This window comes from Arvicanthis niloticus, chromosome 2, assembly GCF_011762505.2.
Source record: "Arvicanthis niloticus isolate mArvNil1 chromosome 2, mArvNil1.pat.X, whole genome shotgun sequence".
NCBI lineage: Eukaryota > Metazoa > Chordata > Mammalia > Rodentia > Muridae > Arvicanthis > Arvicanthis niloticus.
Window position 1 is genome coordinate 8,108,940 of NC_047659.1, and position 17,987 is coordinate 8,126,926.

General features: G+C 48.9%; 1 protein-coding gene across 1 annotated transcript in view; it reads right to left on the minus strand.

Annotated features, from left to right (window-relative positions):
* Ptges (prostaglandin E synthase) overlaps nt 1-16,355 on the minus strand; it is a 39,587-nt gene extending 23,232 nt beyond the window's left edge. The window contains exon 1 of the mRNA XM_034493533.2: nt 16,180-16,355. The gene's annotated coding sequence lies outside the window, so the exon portion shown is untranslated. The remainder of the gene's footprint in view (nt 1-16,179) is intronic.
* Between the last annotated feature and the right edge of the window lie 1,632 nt (nt 16,356-17,987).

Consider the following 17,987-nt stretch of genomic DNA (forward strand, 5'->3'; position numbering starts at 1 on the left):
CAGCTTCCCTGCAAACAGATACAATGAAGAAAAAGAAAAGAAATACCCAGCTGTACCCAGCATGTATGGACCCTTCCTTCCATCTCCAGCACAGAAAAGGAAAGGAAAGAAGAAAATATCTTGGAGGCTTTGGCTGTTCTTACAGAGGTCTGAGTTCAGTTTCCAGCACCTACGTGGTAGCTCATAGCCACCTGTAAGTCTGCTTCCAGGGGATCCAGCATCCTCTTCTGACACCCATTGGCTCTGTATACTCCTGGTGCACAGACACAAATGCTGATAAATACTCATAAAATAAAAATAAAACCTTTAAGAGAAAAAAAACAGGTAGCCCACTGCTTACATGCCCTACTCAATTATGCCTTCTTAGTTAGTTAGTTAGTTAGTTAGTTAGTTTTGGGCTTTTGTTGTTGTTGTTATAGTTATCACCGTATTTGGGGTCTAATATGGAGTTTTGCCTGTTACTAAGGAATTCCCGACTGTTACTAAGGTATCCCTCTACCACTGAGCCACATCCCTAACCACTGTTTTGACATCTTTGAAACAGGATCTCACTATGTAGCCCAGGTTGGACTTCAACTCTCCAGCAATCCACAGTGCCTCAGCCATTTTGTGAGATTTTCCTTTTTTCTTTCTTTTCTTTTCTTTTTTTTTTTTTTTTTTTTTTGTTTTTGTTTGTTTTTTGTTTGTTTGTTTTTCAAGACAGGGTTTCTCTGTGTAGCCCTGGCTGTCCTGGAACTCACTCTGTAGACCAGGCTGGCCTCGAACTCAGAAATCCGCCTGCCTCTGCCTCCCAAGTGCTGGGATTAAAAGAGTGCGCCACCACTGCCTGGCGAGATTTTCCTTTTTTCTATCAAAGGTGGCTAGCTCACCAAAGGTCCTGAGAGTCTATAAATCTCCCCCATCTTGTAAAACTTGTATGAAAATGTTTTAAAACACCCACCCATCCCATAACATGTGTGTTTACACACATGTAAAGCTTTCTTGGAACTTGATGGCCCAGAAGCCAGTCATCAAGTTTATTAGAGTAAGACCTAAGTGAACCTCTTGCCCCAGTGTGCTTGCTAGCCTGGTTTGGGTTCTGGTGTACCCTTTTTACAAAAAAAGAAATTGTCTTGCCAAGTTACTTTTTCTTTGTGTATTTCTTTTGTGTCATAAAGGATACTTGTTTCCAAAACCTAGTGAAGACCCTGTGTGTACCACCGTGCTGGGCTTCCTGCACTATTTCTTGTTGTGTGTGTGCATATGTATGCAAGATTGAGTGTGCATGCACACAGTCCACATGTGTGTGTGTGTGTGTGTGTGTGTGTGTGTGATAGGTATGGAGAATTTAGTGTGTGTGTGTGTGCACAATCCGAAATGCATGACTAGAAGTCAGGGAGTCAAAGTTCTCTTTCCACCAGGTCACCAGGTTTGCAGGGAAAGTGCCTTTACCCCTGAGTCACCTCAAAACCCTAATCCTGCCTCAAAAGCTAAAGTGGAGAGTAATCCAAGAAGAAGCCTGCCCGTGACCTCTGGTCTACACACACTCATGCCCACACCCGTATGAACATATGTGAGCTGGGAGAGAGAGGGAGTTGGGGAAGCAGGGAGAGAGACAGGGAGAAGGAGAGTGGGGGGAGGGAGGAGAGAGGGAGGGGCAGAGAGGGAGGGCGCGATCAGCATTCAGCCTCCTGTGTCTGTGGTGGCTTCCCTGCAGCAGCTAGCGTTGTGTGGCAGGAAAGCAGAGTGTGATTATCACTTGCTGACTCAGGCCGGCTGCTGCTCCCAGGACTTGGATCCCATCCCTGGTGCACTGGGCTTTGGGGTACGAAGAAATATTTCCTAGACTTAAGTGACTGAGAAACCACTTGGAGAAACCACTGCCAAGATCTTTCGGGGCAACCTTGTATTTTCTACAGGTAGAGTCTTCAGAGTCAGGGATCCACTGGGTTAGCTCACACCCACCCATAAACGCTGCTTCCCCAGAGGTCATAGTGCAGATGGGCCATTTGGGTGTTCAGTACTCTGGCCACTTCAAGGACCTTGTGGGGACACTTTACATTCTTCAGAGGTTTGGCCAGGGATGGCTGTGTGTTCAAAGGCTGGACTGATAGAGTCCCTCCCAGCCTTCTGACTCATACAGCAGCCTCCACGAACCCTAACCGCTCTCTGTTCTCTGCAAACAGCATCACCTCCTTTCCCTCCAGGCGGTGTCACGAAATTGTGCTTCGTGTCTGCTCTGTTGGAGTGCACCAGATGCTGTCTTCCAGCCAGCCAAGCGCCTGCTTCCTCCTTCTCTCTTCATGTCAAGTTCACCTCTGTTCCTTGCTCACTGAAGGCCTGTCTGCCTGAGCCTTATACTATAGTGACAAATGGCAGACAGGCATCATTCACCAGCCTCCCTCCAGGGGAGCCCTCTGGATGTTCTGCAGGAAAGTGTCTGCTTCATCTTCAGCATCCTTTTAGCCGGCTCAGGGTGCAAATCAGGATACAAGCCTCTGGGGAGGATGGGAACAGTGCTGCCTCCAGCCAGAGGTCAAGAAACTCACTCTAAGGGAGAGGTGCTGCTGGCATAGCTTTTCTTGCATAGCTTTCCAAAATTCCTGTTCCTTCTGAAAGCCAAGCCTGATCAGATCTTCTGAATCTGATCCTTCCCTTAGGATTCTGTAGGAAACACCCTCTCCCCTCCCTCACTGCCCTTCAGAGTTGGACCAGGCCTCTAGACCAAACAGTGGCCCTCATGGGTTTGCCCGCCTGTATACCAGATCTATCCAGTGTGTGCAAGTCCCACAGTGAGGGCCATGCCTCACATTCCAGCAACCCAGCTCAGGAATCTCTTTCCAGGAGGCCTATCACTGCCAAAGGCACAGAAAGAACCGAGGCTCCAAGCAGGTCTGGCCTTGTCCTTTCTGCAGCCAGAAGCAAACTGAAAACACAAAGTCCTTTATTCAAAGTTTAAGAATGTTAAAGGGTTTGGGTGCAGTTCAGTGGCAGAGCATGTTCAGGGAATGTTTTAGGCCCTGTGTTCTGGCCCCAGTGCTGTGTGTGTGTGTGTGTGTGTGTGTGTGTTTCAAGGCAGGGACAGTAAAGTCGGGCATGGTGACACATATAATCTCAGCACTTGAGACAGAGCCAGGGAACCAGTAGTTTATCCTCTGCCACACAAAGAGCCAAGGCCACCTTGGCTACTTGAAACTGTGTCTCAGATACAAAGCAGACAAGTTATGTATAGTGATAAAAGTGTGTATTCCCAGCTCTGGTGGCAGAGGCAGGTGGATTCCTGTGAGTTCAAGGACAGCTTGGTCTACAGAATAAGTTTTAAGCTAACCAGGGCTACATCATAAAACTCTGTTTGTATTATTTATTTATGTATTTTGCTTTTTTGAGGCAGATCTTGCTATATAGCCTGGCTGTTCCAGAACAAACTCTGGCTGGCTTGGAACTCAGAGATCCCCCTGCTTGTGCCTCAAGGATACTGGGATCAGAGACATGCACCACCAATGCTCATCTAGCTAGAGACCTTGTTTTAAAACAAACAACAGCCGGTCGGCGGTGGCTCACGACTTTAATCCCAGCACTTGGAAGTCAGAGGCAGGCGGATCTCTGAGTTCAAGGCCAGCCTGGTCTACAGAGTGAGTTCCAGGACAGCCAAGACTATACAGAGAAACCCTGTCTCGAAAAAAACAAACAAAAAAACCAAAAAACAAACAAACAAACAAAAATAACAAACAAACAACAATAAAAACTAAAGAAAAAAAAAGTGGAGAAGAAAGACTGGGAGGGGCTGGTGAGGCACTCAGCAATAAGAGTGTGTACCGATCTCCAGAGGACCAGAGTTCAGTTAACAGCACCCACGTAGAGCACCTCGCCAACATCTGTAACTCCAAGTCCGAGGATTCAACACCCACTTCTGACTACTGAGGGTACCATGTGCTTGTGGTATATATACACAAACACAGATACCAAAATAATACTTTAAAGCATTCTGTTCCTTAAAAATGACAGGGATTTAAAAAACAAAAACAAAAACAAAAAACATGAAGCCCATCAAGAGACAAAGGTCAGTTGATGAAATGCTCGCTTTGAATACAAGAAGCCCTGGGTCTGAGCCCAGGAAAGTCTCGCCCCTGCGTGGCGGTACACACTTGTAATCTCACAGTCCGAGAGACGGCGGTAGGTGAATCAGCTCAAGATTGGACACACATTCCTAGCAAACCTGGACTATGTGAGACCCCGTCTCAAAAAAAAAAAAAAATTTAGCCAAATAAACAACCAATAACCATCAAAACCACAAAGTCCTTTCTAAGCATGGCTGGCTGGGCGTGCCCACGTGAAGCTGAGCCTGAATGAGCCAACCCAGGCTGAATGGGCAAGGTGGTTTTAACCACAGGTGATGTCACCACCTCACCTACCCCTTTCCAATCTTCACTATCAGGATTCTCAGGCAGTGTTTTATCTTGAAAGATACCAGAGCCATAAGAGAGTCATGAGCCAAGCTTCCTGCAATTTTTTTTTATGGCACTTATATAATACTTACCACGCGCCAAGCTTAACTTATCTAATCTTCATATTAACCAGATGAGCTAGGCCTCTGTGCATTTATTATTATTGTATGTCCATGAATGATTTCCCTACATGTATGTATGTGTATCCTGTGTGCATAATGACCTCTGAACTCAGAAGAGGGTGTTGGATCCCCTGGAACTGGAGTTACAGATGGTTGCAAGCTGCCATGTGGATGCTGGGAATTGAACCTGGGTCGGATTAAGAGCTAGTGTTCTTAACTGCTGAGCCAGCTCTCGAGCACCACCACCCCTGTTGACACAGGGTCTTGGGCTGGAATTTGTTACGTAGACCACGCTGTCTGTCCTTGGACTCACAGAGAGCACTGTCTGCCTCTGCCTCCTGAGTGCTGGGATTAAAGGTGCGAGCCACTGTGATCAGAGAGGTAGATTTCAGTATTTCTGTTTTATGGATCCGAAAACTGGAGCGCAGGAATTGGAGATGTGGCTCAGCTGGTGCAGGGATTGGCTGGCATGCACAGAGTCCTGGGTTCCATGACCACGTCTAATAAACTAGGTGTGCCAATGGATACCTGCAAACCACAGCTGTACAGTGAGTTCAAGGCCTGCCTGAGAACACGAACCCTGGATGGGCTGGAGAGAATGATCCAGTGGTTCAGAGTGTGCACTGCCCTTGCAGAGGACCCGACTTCAGTCCCCAGCATCTATTATTGTTTAGCTCACATCCGCCTGTAACTCCAGCTCAAGGAGATCCATGCCTTCTTCTGGCCTCCAAAGACGCTACACAGGCACACACAAACACATTTTTAAAGAGTTATTTATTTTATGTGTATGGGTGTTTTGCCAACATGTATGTTACTGCACCAGATACGTGCTGTGTTCACATGGGCCAGAAGAGGTTTTGGGTCCTGACTTACAGAAAGCTGTGAGCCATCATCCGTGTGTTGGGGACCAAATCAGGGTCCTCTGAAAGAGCTGTCAATGATTTTGAGCATGAGCCACCTCTCCAGGCGTATACACACACACACACACGTGTGTGTGTGTGTGTGTGTGTATTAGAGCGAATGGGGGGGAGGGAAGTGGAGCACAAAGCAATCACTCACATATTACCTACTGCTCATGTGACTTCTCAGAACCTTCTGGAGTAAGCTACATGGATATCAAGGCATTTCCAGAGAGGTTTTCTGAGGCTTGGGGCACCCACAGACACAATGCAGGGACCTCAAGTGGAGGAGTTAAAGCCAGAACCACCGGGCCCTGAGCCCACACTCTGAGCTCTTTGCAGTCTAGTTCCCACCAAAGCCCCAGGCTCCATTCGGCAGTAAACGGAAAATATCACCACCTCCACCAACCCCACCACCACCTCCTGCCTCGAGGTCAGGGGAAAAAATCCATGTCCCAGCTCCTGTGCCTGTGCGTGTGAAACCATCTGGAGCACCAGCCTCCAGAGAGACAGCCCATATGATGTCTGTGTGTGTGTGTGTGTGTGTGTGTGTGTGTGTGTGTGTAGTGTCAGGTGTACAATGAGACTTGTGTGTGTGTGTATGTTGTGTGTGTTCCTGTGTATAGGAGCAGGAGTGCACATGCCAGGGTGCCTGTGGAAATCCAGACACAGCCTCAGCTGTCAGCCCTTCCCTTCTATCTGGTTTAATTCGGGGAATGAGTGGGCACAGGGGTGTGGGTTTCTGTTGGGCGGAGTTGTGGGTCTTGCGTGTCTTCCGTGTCTTCCGCTCTGGAGGTCGCAGCAGCAGAATGGAGACGTGACGAGGGGTGGGGGAGAGAAGAAAGAGGCCCCAGCATCGCAGCGCAGGAGAGACTCCGTTACTGTACTTGGCGGCCCAGCTAGCTTGCTTGAAGAGGCGGAACACAGAGAAGTCCTCAGGGAAGTGTGGCGGCTGTGGCTACAGCGGCTCATTAAAGGCCTTCTCCATGGATCCCCCACGGCGGAGCCCCCCAAACACGAGAATGTCTGTGGTTTTTACAGGCTTTATTTTCATGACGGATGGTAGTTGAATCTGGATGCACACCCCCTTAGGTCAGGGTGGACCTGACTTAAACAGGGAGGGAGGAGGGAGGAGGGTCTGGAAAAGGAATACGAACAATAATAAAAAGAAATAATTGACTACGACCTCTGGCCTTTAGGTATCTCATTAATATGAAAATCTCTCTAGGGCCTGAGGCCTGTAGTCACGCCCTCTACCTGTGGAGGGGCTGGTAGGGGCGTTTTGCCCTATGTGACTGAATGGCGCAGATCAAATAGAGGTCTTAGACCAAGTTTCAGGACCCTGGGTTCGGGGGCGTGGCCGAACACCTGCCGTTGTCCCATCAGGGTCTGGGGTTCGAGACCTGTGCCCAACCAAGAACCAAGCTATCCTTTCACGGTCCCACAGTTTGAGACACCAAAGCCTCTAGGCCCTGAAGCTTCTGGAAATTTCCTATCTCCACTCCCATCTTCCTACAGGGATGCCGGGGTTACAGAGTCATGCTGCTGTGCCTGTCTTTATGTGGGTGCTTGGATCCACACTCGGGTCCTCCCACTTGCTTGGTGAGCACTTCAACAGCCGGGGAGATTATGATGTGTATAATTGGCCCCTGTATAATGATAATGTAAAACTAGCTGGAAAAGTCCTGAAAACTGTGCACAGAGGCTCACACCTCTAATCCTAGCACTAGGGAAGCAGAGGCAAGCAGATTTCTGTCATGCCAGCCCTGTCTACATAGTGAGATAGTCTCAATCAATCAATCACTCAATCTTTCTTTCTCTCTACTCTCTATGAGCTACAGACCCAGGGAGGTCAACACTATATGACCTTGGAGTTCAGTCCAAGGTCAAAGGCAGATGGTGGGAGCTGCAGAGATGGTTTAACAGCTCAGAGCACTTGCTGCTCTTGCAGAGAACCCCAAGTTTAGTTCCCAGCACCCACATCAAGCTGCTTAAAACTGCCTGTAACTCTACTTCCAGGAGACCTGACACCTTCTGCCCTCACATACACATGCCATCAAAAATAAACTCTAAAGGGGCTGGAGAGATGGCTCAGTGGCTAAGAGCACTGACTTCCAGAGGTCCTGAGTTCAATTCCCAGCAACCACATGGTGGCTCACAGCCATCTGAAATGGGATTCAACGCCCTCTTTTGGTGTGTCTGAAGACAACTACAGTGTACTCATACATAAAATAAATCTTTAAAAAAATTAAACTTAGCCAGGCAGTGATGGCACACACCTTTAATCCCAGCACTTGGGAGGCAAAGGCAGGCGGATTTCTGAGTTCGAGGCCAGCCTCGTCTAGAGAGTGAGTTCCAGGACAGCCAGGGCTATACAAAGAAAGCTTGTCTCAAAAAACAAAGCAAACAAACAAAACAAAACAAAACAAAAAAATTAAACTTAAAAAAAAAGAATAGGTTGGTGGTATAAACCCTCGTCTGAAAGACAGGAGATGTCACTCTTCATGTCTAGCTTCAAGAATCAAGGAAAAGACTCTCCCCTTTTGTCCTGTTCCAGCCTGAATAAGTTGGTTGGGTTGGGTGTGAGGGCCCTCTGTGTGTTCCTGAGTTCAACATTTAACTTCATTTGGAAACACCTGAAGACACACCCACAAATAATGTATTAATCTTGGGCATGTGGTGGCTGGCGAGATTGGCTCAGAATCTTAAACCACCACAAATCCACTCCTGGTAGGCTTTGAATCCCGACACACCTTCTAAACCACCCCTAATCTCCTCACAATGGCAGGAGAAATTGAAATGCCATCAGGCACACGATCCATCTGTCCAGCTCAGCCCCACTCCCTGATCCCTTTTCAGAAGAACAAAGTCCTGAGCCTCTCATCTCCTGAACTTCCCACAGTGTGGGGTGAGATCCTTCAGTGTCTCAGCCTCACAGAGCATTCAGCAGCATGCTCTGCTCATGCCTGGACTGGTTGGTCCTCCCTCCCTCCCTCCCTTCCCCCTCCTTCCCTCCCTGACTTCCTCCTTCCCTTCCTCCCTCCCTCCCTTCCTCCCTCCCTCCCTTCCTCCCTCCCTCCCTTCCTCCCTCCCTCCCTCTCTTCCTCCTTCCCTTCCTCCCTCCCTCCCTTCCTCCCTCCCTCCCTCTCTTCCTCCTTCCCTTCCTCCCTCCCTCCCTCCCTTCCTCCCTCCCTCCCTTCCTCCTTTTCTCCCTCCCTTCCTTTCTCTCTTCCTTCCTTTCTTTCTCCCTCTTTCCTTTCTCCTTTCTCTCATCCTTTCTTCCTTTCTTGATCATTGATATTTCCCCCTTGTTTAGTATTTATTCATAACTCAACTCTGCCATCCAGTTATACTTGGAAGAGTATGGGAAAATCCGGAATCTAAAGAGCTTCAGTGGGGGCAGAGATTACAGGGTATTGGGAGCAGATGGGGTGGGAACGCTCTCCTGGGCTACAGAAGGATTGGTCTGGTGGGCCAGTTGCCCGCAAGTCAAAAGCATTAGATCTTCTTGCTCTTCACGTTCCTGGACCCAGATGCTCCATGGCTTCCACAGTGCTTACCTCTTCTTTCCCTGTTCCAAAGACCACATCCTGCCACTTGGCAGTGCGGGTGAAAGACTGGGAGCCCTCTGTGTCTGGTCCAGCATTTGCAGTGGACCCGATGCCAGGACCTGTATACTTTGGGATGAAGGTCTCATCCTCAAATTTCTCCCTGTAGATGGACCTGCCTCCAGTGCCATGATGATGTATGACCTCGCCACCCTGGCGTGATGTCACCACCCTGCACATGAATCCTAGAATACTTCTGCGAAAGAAGGAACCCTCATATCCAAATCCTTTCTCTCCAGGACTCAATGTCTAAGTACATGGTGAGGTTGATCATGGTTGCAGCAAGCAGCAATGGGGGGCAGCAGAGCCTGCCAAATCTGGTTGATTGATTTTTGAGAAAGAATTTTACGATATAGGCTGGCTGACCTAGAATTTGCTATGTGGGTCATGCTATCCTTAAACTTACAGAGACTGTCCACCTGCCTCTGCCTCTAGAGTGTCAGGATTAAAGGCATATCAAACTCGGCTTAATAGCTGTTTTTTTAAAAATGCATTTTAACTTGGCATTGATGGCGAGTGCCTTTAATCCCGATGCTCAGGAGACAGAAGCAGGCATATCTACATGAGTTTGAGGCCAGTCTGGTCTACAGACTGAATTCCAGGACAGTCAGAATAACACAGAGAAACCCTGTCTTGGAATATATATATCTCACTGGCTAGTTTTGTATGTCAACTTGACACAAGCTCGAGTTATCACAGGGAAAGGAGCCTCCCTTGGGGAACTGCCACCATGAGATCCAGCTGTAAGGCATTTTCTCAATTAGTGATCAAGGGTAGGAGGGCCCATTGTAGGTGTTGCTATCCCTGGGCTGGTAATCCTGGGTTCTATAAAAGAGCAAGCAGAACAAGCCAGTAAGTAACATCCCTCCATGGCCTCTGCATCAGCTCCTGCCTCCTGCCCTGTGTGAGTTCCTGTCCTGACTTCATTTGGTGATGAACAGCAATGTGGACGTGTGAGCTGAATAAACCCTTTCCTCCCCAACTTGCTTCTTGGTCATGGTGTTTGTTCAAGAATAGAAACCCTGGAACAAGCGGTGGCATAGCCGCTTAGGCGGCTGCCTGCAGAGGGCAAGCCCGCGCACTCTCTCTCTCCCGGTTCAAATCCCGCTTCTCCCGTGTTACTCTGTGAGTCTCATGGGGAAAAAAAAAAAAGAATAGAAACCCTGACTAAGACATACACACACACACACATATATGTATATGTGTGTATATGTATGTATACATGTGTATGTATATGTGTGTATATATGTGTATATGTATGTATATGTGTTTATATATGTGTATATTGTGTGTGTATATATTGTGTGTGTACACTACAGTACATGTATTACTCTGTGAGTCTCATGGGGAAAAAAAGAATAGAAACCCTGACTAAGACAAATATAAACACACACAAACATATATGTATATGTGTTTATATATGTGTATATTGTATGTATATATATGTGTGTGTATATGTATGTATACATGTGTATGTATATGTGTGTATGTATGTATATGTGTTTATATATGTATGTGTATATTGTGTGTGTGTGTGTGTGTGTGTGTACACTACAGTACATGTATGGAAGTCAGAAGACAACCTGTGGGAATATGTTCTCTCCTTCCATCTTGTGGGTCCCAGAGATCGAATATGGTCATCAGCTTGGTGGCAATCACCTTTACCCCCAGCCCCCTTGCAGGCTTGTCTAGTTGATGTTTGTAACTATCTTCCTTGAGCCCTCAGTAAGGCACCTCAGCTGATCTTGGTCCTTGACCATGTGGGGTAACTTAACTATTCATGACTGAGTGCCCTGGGTAACGACAGAGTGGTCATTTTCTATTGACTTAATTTACACTTTGGTTTTATCATTACTGTGTGTGTGTGTTCATGCCACAGCACACATGTGGTGGCCAGAGAACCACTCTGTGGCTCACGTTCTCTCCTTCCACCTTTCTGAGGGTTCTAGGAATTGTCTTCAGGCTGGCAAGGCTGGTGCTGTTCCCGGCTGAGCTGGCTCAACAGCCCCTCCGTGGTCTTTAGTCACAGGATGTAGAAATACCAAGAGCTCCTCTAACTGGGGCTCCTGTACCAGATGCCTCCTTCTACTCCACTGAGAAACAGGGTCCACTTTTCCCATCCTCAAGAGGCCAGAGTGCTCTGCTGCTTTGATTAGTCACCCCAGCTGGCACCATGACTCCCCTTGTCACCTGCTGCCTCAGAAGTGTGTTGGCATCCAGTTGCACGGAGTTGTTGCCATGCATCCCCCCTCTGGAGCTAAGACGTCTATGGAGTTCAGAAAGAACACGCAAGGTAAGCACTTTGCCAGTAAGTAGGTCACTGGGTCACTCCACACTGGTGGTACGTGTTAGACTTTCTAGAGGAACAGACCTGCAGAATAATACATATAGCAAAAGGGGATTGGTTAGATTGGCTTATATAATATGGACTGGGTTGTCCAACTGGAACTGAAGCCGATCCATCTGAGAGCTGTGCTGAAGGCCTGGGGCATTCCTGGGGAGCAGTCCACATGAGAAGGATGGATAAACCAGGTTCTGATGTTAGCCAGCGAAAGTAGTGACAGAACACATTCCCTCAGTGGCAAGTGTCCTGTGGAAGGAGGGCAGCTTTCTTCCCAGACTTCTTTATATCGGTGCTGCACTGGAACAATCCTTCTAGACCATGCCCTCACAGCCCCACACAGAGGTGTGGCTATAGGTCAGACCCAGGTCCAACTGACACGGTGAACCATCACCATGGTGAACCCCAGCTCCTGTTCTGGATAGTGACTCAGAGCTGCATCCAGTGAGCCTGTCTCAGCCCCGCTGTCAGGAGCTGCCACTGAGGCTTCAAGGTGGCCTCCCTGTTTCGTGATGTCCATGAGAGGGGCCTTCTGGCTGCACTTCTCTTACTGTAAAGTGGCCTGGAGCTTGTAGCTATGTTCCTGCCTCAGCTTCCTGAGAGCTGACAACTCTTCTCTTCTCTTCTCTTCTCTTCTCTTCTCTTCTCTTCTCTTCTCTTCTCTTCTCTTCTCTTCTCTTCTTTTTTCTTTTATGTAACGTCTGGAAACCCAGCATATGGGTTTTATGTTCACAAACCTGCACTGGCTTCCTGAGCTCACCCTGTTTTGTGTACTCAGTGACCATGTCTGACATATGATAGCCACCATGGACAGTGAAGGGTTCTGTAATGACAAACTGAGACCCCAAAATGCCCATCAGCAATAGCTGTGTCAGCTAGAAGCTGTTTCAGTGTGAAATGTTATTTTTCTCTGACTACGCCATGCATTAAGCCTACATTTTTATTTACTTTATGGGGAGCTGGAGGGCACGGGCAGAGGGCCCTTGCAAGAGTCAGTTCTCTCTTTCCGCCATGTGGGTCCTGGGGTCAAACTCAAGCTGTTGCGTTTGAGTTGGCTGAGAAGACAGAAGGCGGCCACGTTTGACCTGATGTCTCTGTCCTATATCACATGCCCCCCTGAGCCTCAGCTTCTGTCTATAAAACATGCATGAAAATAGCTGGCCTCTTGCTTTCTTGGGGTGTTCCAGACTGCAGGAGTTGTGAGTGCCCTAAGGGTTAGCTATTGTTGCTGTTGTTGGACGTGTGTGTGTGTGTGTGTGTGTACATGTATGTGCACATGCATGGTGTGCGTATGCATGCAGAGGCCAGGGGCTGAAGTTAGGTGTCTTCCTCTCTTGGTCTCCACTTTGTTTTTCCTCTTGAATTTTACCTGCCCATATCTGGCTGAGGGTGTGCCCTGTGTGGGTTCTTGCTGAGGGCATATGGTCCCCTGGAGCTGGACTCACAGGCGGTTGTGAGGCCTCTGGCCACGCCCAGGCCCTGTGTAATGCCCATCAGCCACCACTCCAGCCCTTCCACGTTATTTTTTTGAGACAGGGACTCTCCCTGAACCTGGAGCTCTGTGATTTGAGGGGGCTGGCAGTTCTGAGCTCCAGGGATGTCCAGGTCTCTGTCTGTCTCCCCCTCCCTAGTGCTGGGACTCCAGTCAAGCACCTCCACACTGGTTTTTCACACGGACACCTGGGATCTAACTGTGATTCTCAGGCCTGTGTGGCAAGCCCTTTACCCGCTGAGCCATTTCTTCAGACTCTGCTGTTACTATTTTAAGAACTGAAATCCAACTAGGCCAGGTTCCTTCCTGAGACTAACCTCTTACGCAGAGAATGAGCTCTGTATCCAATCTAGCCAGCTACAGGGGGCCGGAAATGAATCCCCAACATTACTTAGCATCAACAAACACTCAGCAGCCACTTAGACACTCAGGAAGTTGGCTCATTTGCGAATGTCCCTACATTTCAAATCTTCACCAGCAAGCCAGAGGAGGGAAATTTGGGGGCGAGTTACACAACACTTCGTTCCCTAGCTGGGTGAGGCTGGCGCCCTTCTTGCTGGGTCATCTGGCGAACACACGAGGCCAGAACCGACAGAGGCCAAGGGGCTTAGAATGCATGTGTGATTCTCGTTGATCGCACACAACAATGTAGAAGCACCAGGGAAGCACAAAAGGCAGAGAAGGTTTCAGGGGTCTCCCAGAACTTGGCTAGTCTGCTGGCTAGCCAAACCATATACTGGACAAGGCCGAAACTCGGGCTCTGCCACATCCCTGTGAAACATCATTTCTTTCATATACACAGATGGACACATGTTCCCCCAGACCAGCAGCCATGAGCAATTGCCCTGCCACCATGGCACAGCTGACTGGACAGCAGAGAGCACCTGATCACAGGTAGCCAGTGGATACCAATGGCAGCACCCAGTGGTCCTCTGAAGAACTGATGGGAAGGTAGGCAGGAGGGGCCCAAATAGACCAAGAGGAAACAGAGCTGTGGCAGCTGGTACACAAACATTTCCCTCAGGCCTAGAGACATGGCTCAGCGTTTAAGAGCACTGGCTTGCTTGCCAAGGACCTAAGTTCAGTTCCCAGAGCCCACATGATACCTCAAACATCTGTTAACTCTAGTCCCAAGGGAATCTGACACCCTCTTCTGGTCTCTGTGGAAACTTCATGCATGAGTTGCACATACAGACACACACACACACACACACACACACACACACACACACACACAAATAAAAATAGATTTTTAAATGGAGAGATGTGAACTTACCCGGGGATGACAAACCTCTGGAAATCTGCTTTTAATGCTGACTGGCTCCTCACTGGCCTGCCATGCCGTGAATGCCCACTAGAGGCCTCCTTATCCTAGAGGTCTCAAGGCATCTCTGCCCCAGCCACAGCAGCTGTCAACTGTCACAAACCAGAGGGACCTCAGACTCTTTCCACCCCCAGGCTTGAAGACCATACTTCCTCTGGGTACCTCAGGATTTTAAGACATTCTGTGTGGATGGCTTCCCATCACCTAACTTCACTCCACTGTGTCTCAAGACCCCGACCCTTCCCAGCACAGATGTCTCAGTGATGACCAGATGAGACCCTGGCTGCCTGTAGGCCTCTGATTGCACTTGGAACCAGGCTCTTCCCTAAGCATGGTTCTGGCCACAAGAGCCACCACTGGCGATGTATGAACCGTTGTAAGCCTGTTGGTAGCCGCAGCAGAGAAAAGAGGCCACTTTCTATACCAGAGAAGGGACCAGGGTGAGAGGCTAAGTAAGCACAGGTGAGTCCTGGCCAAGCAGAAGACCTGACAAGAGACAAGGCTTCAAGCCAGCAGAGCCAAATGACAGCACTGCTGCATCAATCAGGCACCATGAGTAAGCAGCAGAACATGAGGTAATGACTGTCGCATACATGCACTGGCACGAGCAGACCAGCTCGGCTTTAGCCGACAGACATCCTGCCCAGTGCTGAGTGTGCTCACTCAGTTCTTGTAACCATTCTCCTATAACCCACACTTTAAGTTTAGGGGGGTTGGGAATTTTAATATTGTTTGTATGGTTTGTTTGTTTGTTTGTTTGTTTGTTTTGAGATAGGGTCTCACTAAGTAGCCCTGGCCTAGAACTTGCTACATAGATGAGGGTGGCCTTGAACTCACAGACAGACATCTGCCTGCTTTTAACTCCCCAGTGCTTGAATTAAAGATGTGCACCGCCAGGCTGGAGTCACTTTAAGGGTTCTTACTTTGTTTTTGTTTTGTTTTTCAGGTAGAAATCCCCAGCCAGCCCTTGAATTTGTAATGTAGCTAAGAGTGACCCTGACCTCAAACCCCTACCTCTTGTCTCTCCCAAGTACAGGGATGACAGGCGTGTGACACTTTATGAGGTGCTGGGGTGGAACTCAGGGTCACACATATGCTGGGCCACGGAGCCACGCCCTAGCCCTGCCCACACTTGAGAGATGAGGAAGCTGGAGTTTGGAGGAGGGGCATGACTCAGCCAATGACTGTGATCCACACCAGCAAGATATGCTCGGATAACAGACTGGAGTTCAGATACTTACGAAATCCCCCACAGAGCCAGGAAGATGGAGCTGTTGGCCTGCAAGGTCTGTGTGAGACTCGCCTGGTTTACCTCCTTCCAGAGCCAGCTGGAAGCTACCACCCACCCACCTGGCTCTCAGAACTAGACACCTGAGAACATCCTTTGTCATCCACATTGTCACCCAAAGTACAACAGACAGCCAACAGCCAGGGACCTAGACACGAATGCTGGACAGCACCAAGGCTTACCTCAATCTCATCCTCAGGGACTCAGCGTGGCCTTGCGGGTTTTCTTTTTCTTTTTCTTTTTTTGGTTTTTCGAGACAGGGTTTCTCTGTATAGCCCTGGCTGTCCTGAACTCACTCTGTAGACTAGGCTGGCCTCGAACTCAGAAATCCACCTGCCTCTGCCTCCCAAGTACTGGGATTAAAAGCGTGCGCCACCACTGCCCGGCTCGAACTTCATTTTATTCCAGAAGACAACTCTCTTCCACCTTCTGGCTGGAGGTGGTATATGCAGCGAGCCGTTAGCACAACACCCCCCCCCCCCCAAGTTCCACCCACACTGAGCATGCACACTTGAGAAGTAAAGACAGCAGGCACCAAATGGAAAGCCGGGCTGGTCCTTGAGGGGACCAAAGAAATGAAAACCCTAGAGGAGCAGTCGCTGAAAGGCTGAGCTTCCAGCAGGGGGAGCTCGGGGGCCTCCCCAAGACCGAGCTCACCCTGAGCCCTTGATGTCCTCTTACCTTGTATCCAAGGTGTCCCTGCTGAGCTCATCCGTGATGACGTCATTCACGCCACACTGGAGGCCTTGGCGGCGTGATATCCCAAGGGGCTTCAGGCTTCTCGCTGTCTCCTTCCTTTCAGTATGACTCAGGCCGGGAGACACAGGCTGGGGCCTTAAGGCTGTCCATTCTTGCACAATCGCTGTCCTCATTCGAACCGCAGCCCTGGGAGTGTGTGGGGGGTGGGAGGGGCTCCCAGGCTCTCAGCCACCTGAGGGTCAGATTGCAGACCTGGGCCCAGAGACATAGTCCTCTGCCTGGCTCAGGAGGGTGCACTCCTCAGATGTCCCGTGGTTTGCACCTATGCTCCCTCGGGGGTCCTCTGTCGTGTGTCTTGCTCCTCTGTCTCTCTGCTGCCTCCAGCCCCACCCCATCTCCTCTTCCTAGTTTCTATTTTCTAAACACAAAACTCACCTTATAACCAAATTCGCACAGGCAGTGATGGGACATATGGATTTTCCAGGAGGGCCATGTTTCAGAAAAAGAAAACCTGAAACAGATCATCTATCCATTCATGCATCCACCCATCCATTCACGTTCCCACCCACCCACCCATCTACCCACCCACCCACCCATCTACCCACCCATCCATCCATACCTACCTTACACACCTATCCATACACCTACCCACCTAAGCAGCCACCCATCAAAACAACATCCATCCATCCATCCAAAGGTGGTAAAAGCAGTTTAAAACTGTGAATTCCGACAGGCACAGCAGCACAAACCCATGACCCTAACACATCAGAGGTGAAAGCAGGAGGATCAAGACTTTGAGTCTAAGAGCCTGGAGAGTGGTCCATGATTAAGAGCACTAACTGTTCTTCCAAAGGACCAGAGTTTAAACCCAGCACCATGGTAACTCACAGATACTGCAGCTCTGGGCTACACCCCCTCCTGGCCACTGAGAGCACTGCATTCATTTGGCGCACAGCAAAAGACCCACATTCATAAAAATAAATAAATCTTTGCCAGAGAGATGGCTCAGAGGTTAAGAACACAGAATGCTCTCCCAGAGGTCCTGAGTTCAATTCCCAGCAACAACTTGGTGGCTCACAACCATCTGTAATGGGATCCAGTGCCCTCTTCTGTCATGCAGGTGTACATGCAAATGGAGCACTCATATGTATAAATAAATAAATCTTTGAAAATAGATAAATATTTTTTTTAATTACAGAAATGTTTGAGGTTGGGGCCAGAGAGATGCTTCAGTATTGAACACCTGCTGCTCTTGGTTAGGACCAGGGTTTGATTCCCAGAACCCCACATGGTAGCTCACAACAGCCTGTAACTGCAGTTCCAGGGGAATCTGATGCCCTCTTCTGGCCTCCCTGGGCTACTACCCATGTGTAGTGCATACGAATGCATGCAAGCACATACACATGAAAAAATATATACATACGAGTTTGAGAACTGGGCACGGAGGTGCATATCTTTAATCCCAGCACTTGGGAGGCAGAGACAGGAGGATCTTTGTGAGTGGAAGGCCAGCCTGGTCTGTAAAGCAGTTTGAGCATATCCTGAGCTACACAGTGAGACCCCATTCAAAACAAACAAACAAACAAACAAAGCAGAAAGCAAGCAAACAGAGTTTGAAGACAAGCGAGCAGACAACAGAGTGAGACTGTAATGACATAGTGAATCCCTAACAATGACCTAATCAGGACTTCAGAAGTAGAACAACTTGTATGGACCCCAGCTCTACTGAGTCACCTTTGCCACTGTGAACCAGTGACGTCCCACTGTCCCACCAGCGAGCCTCCAGTGAG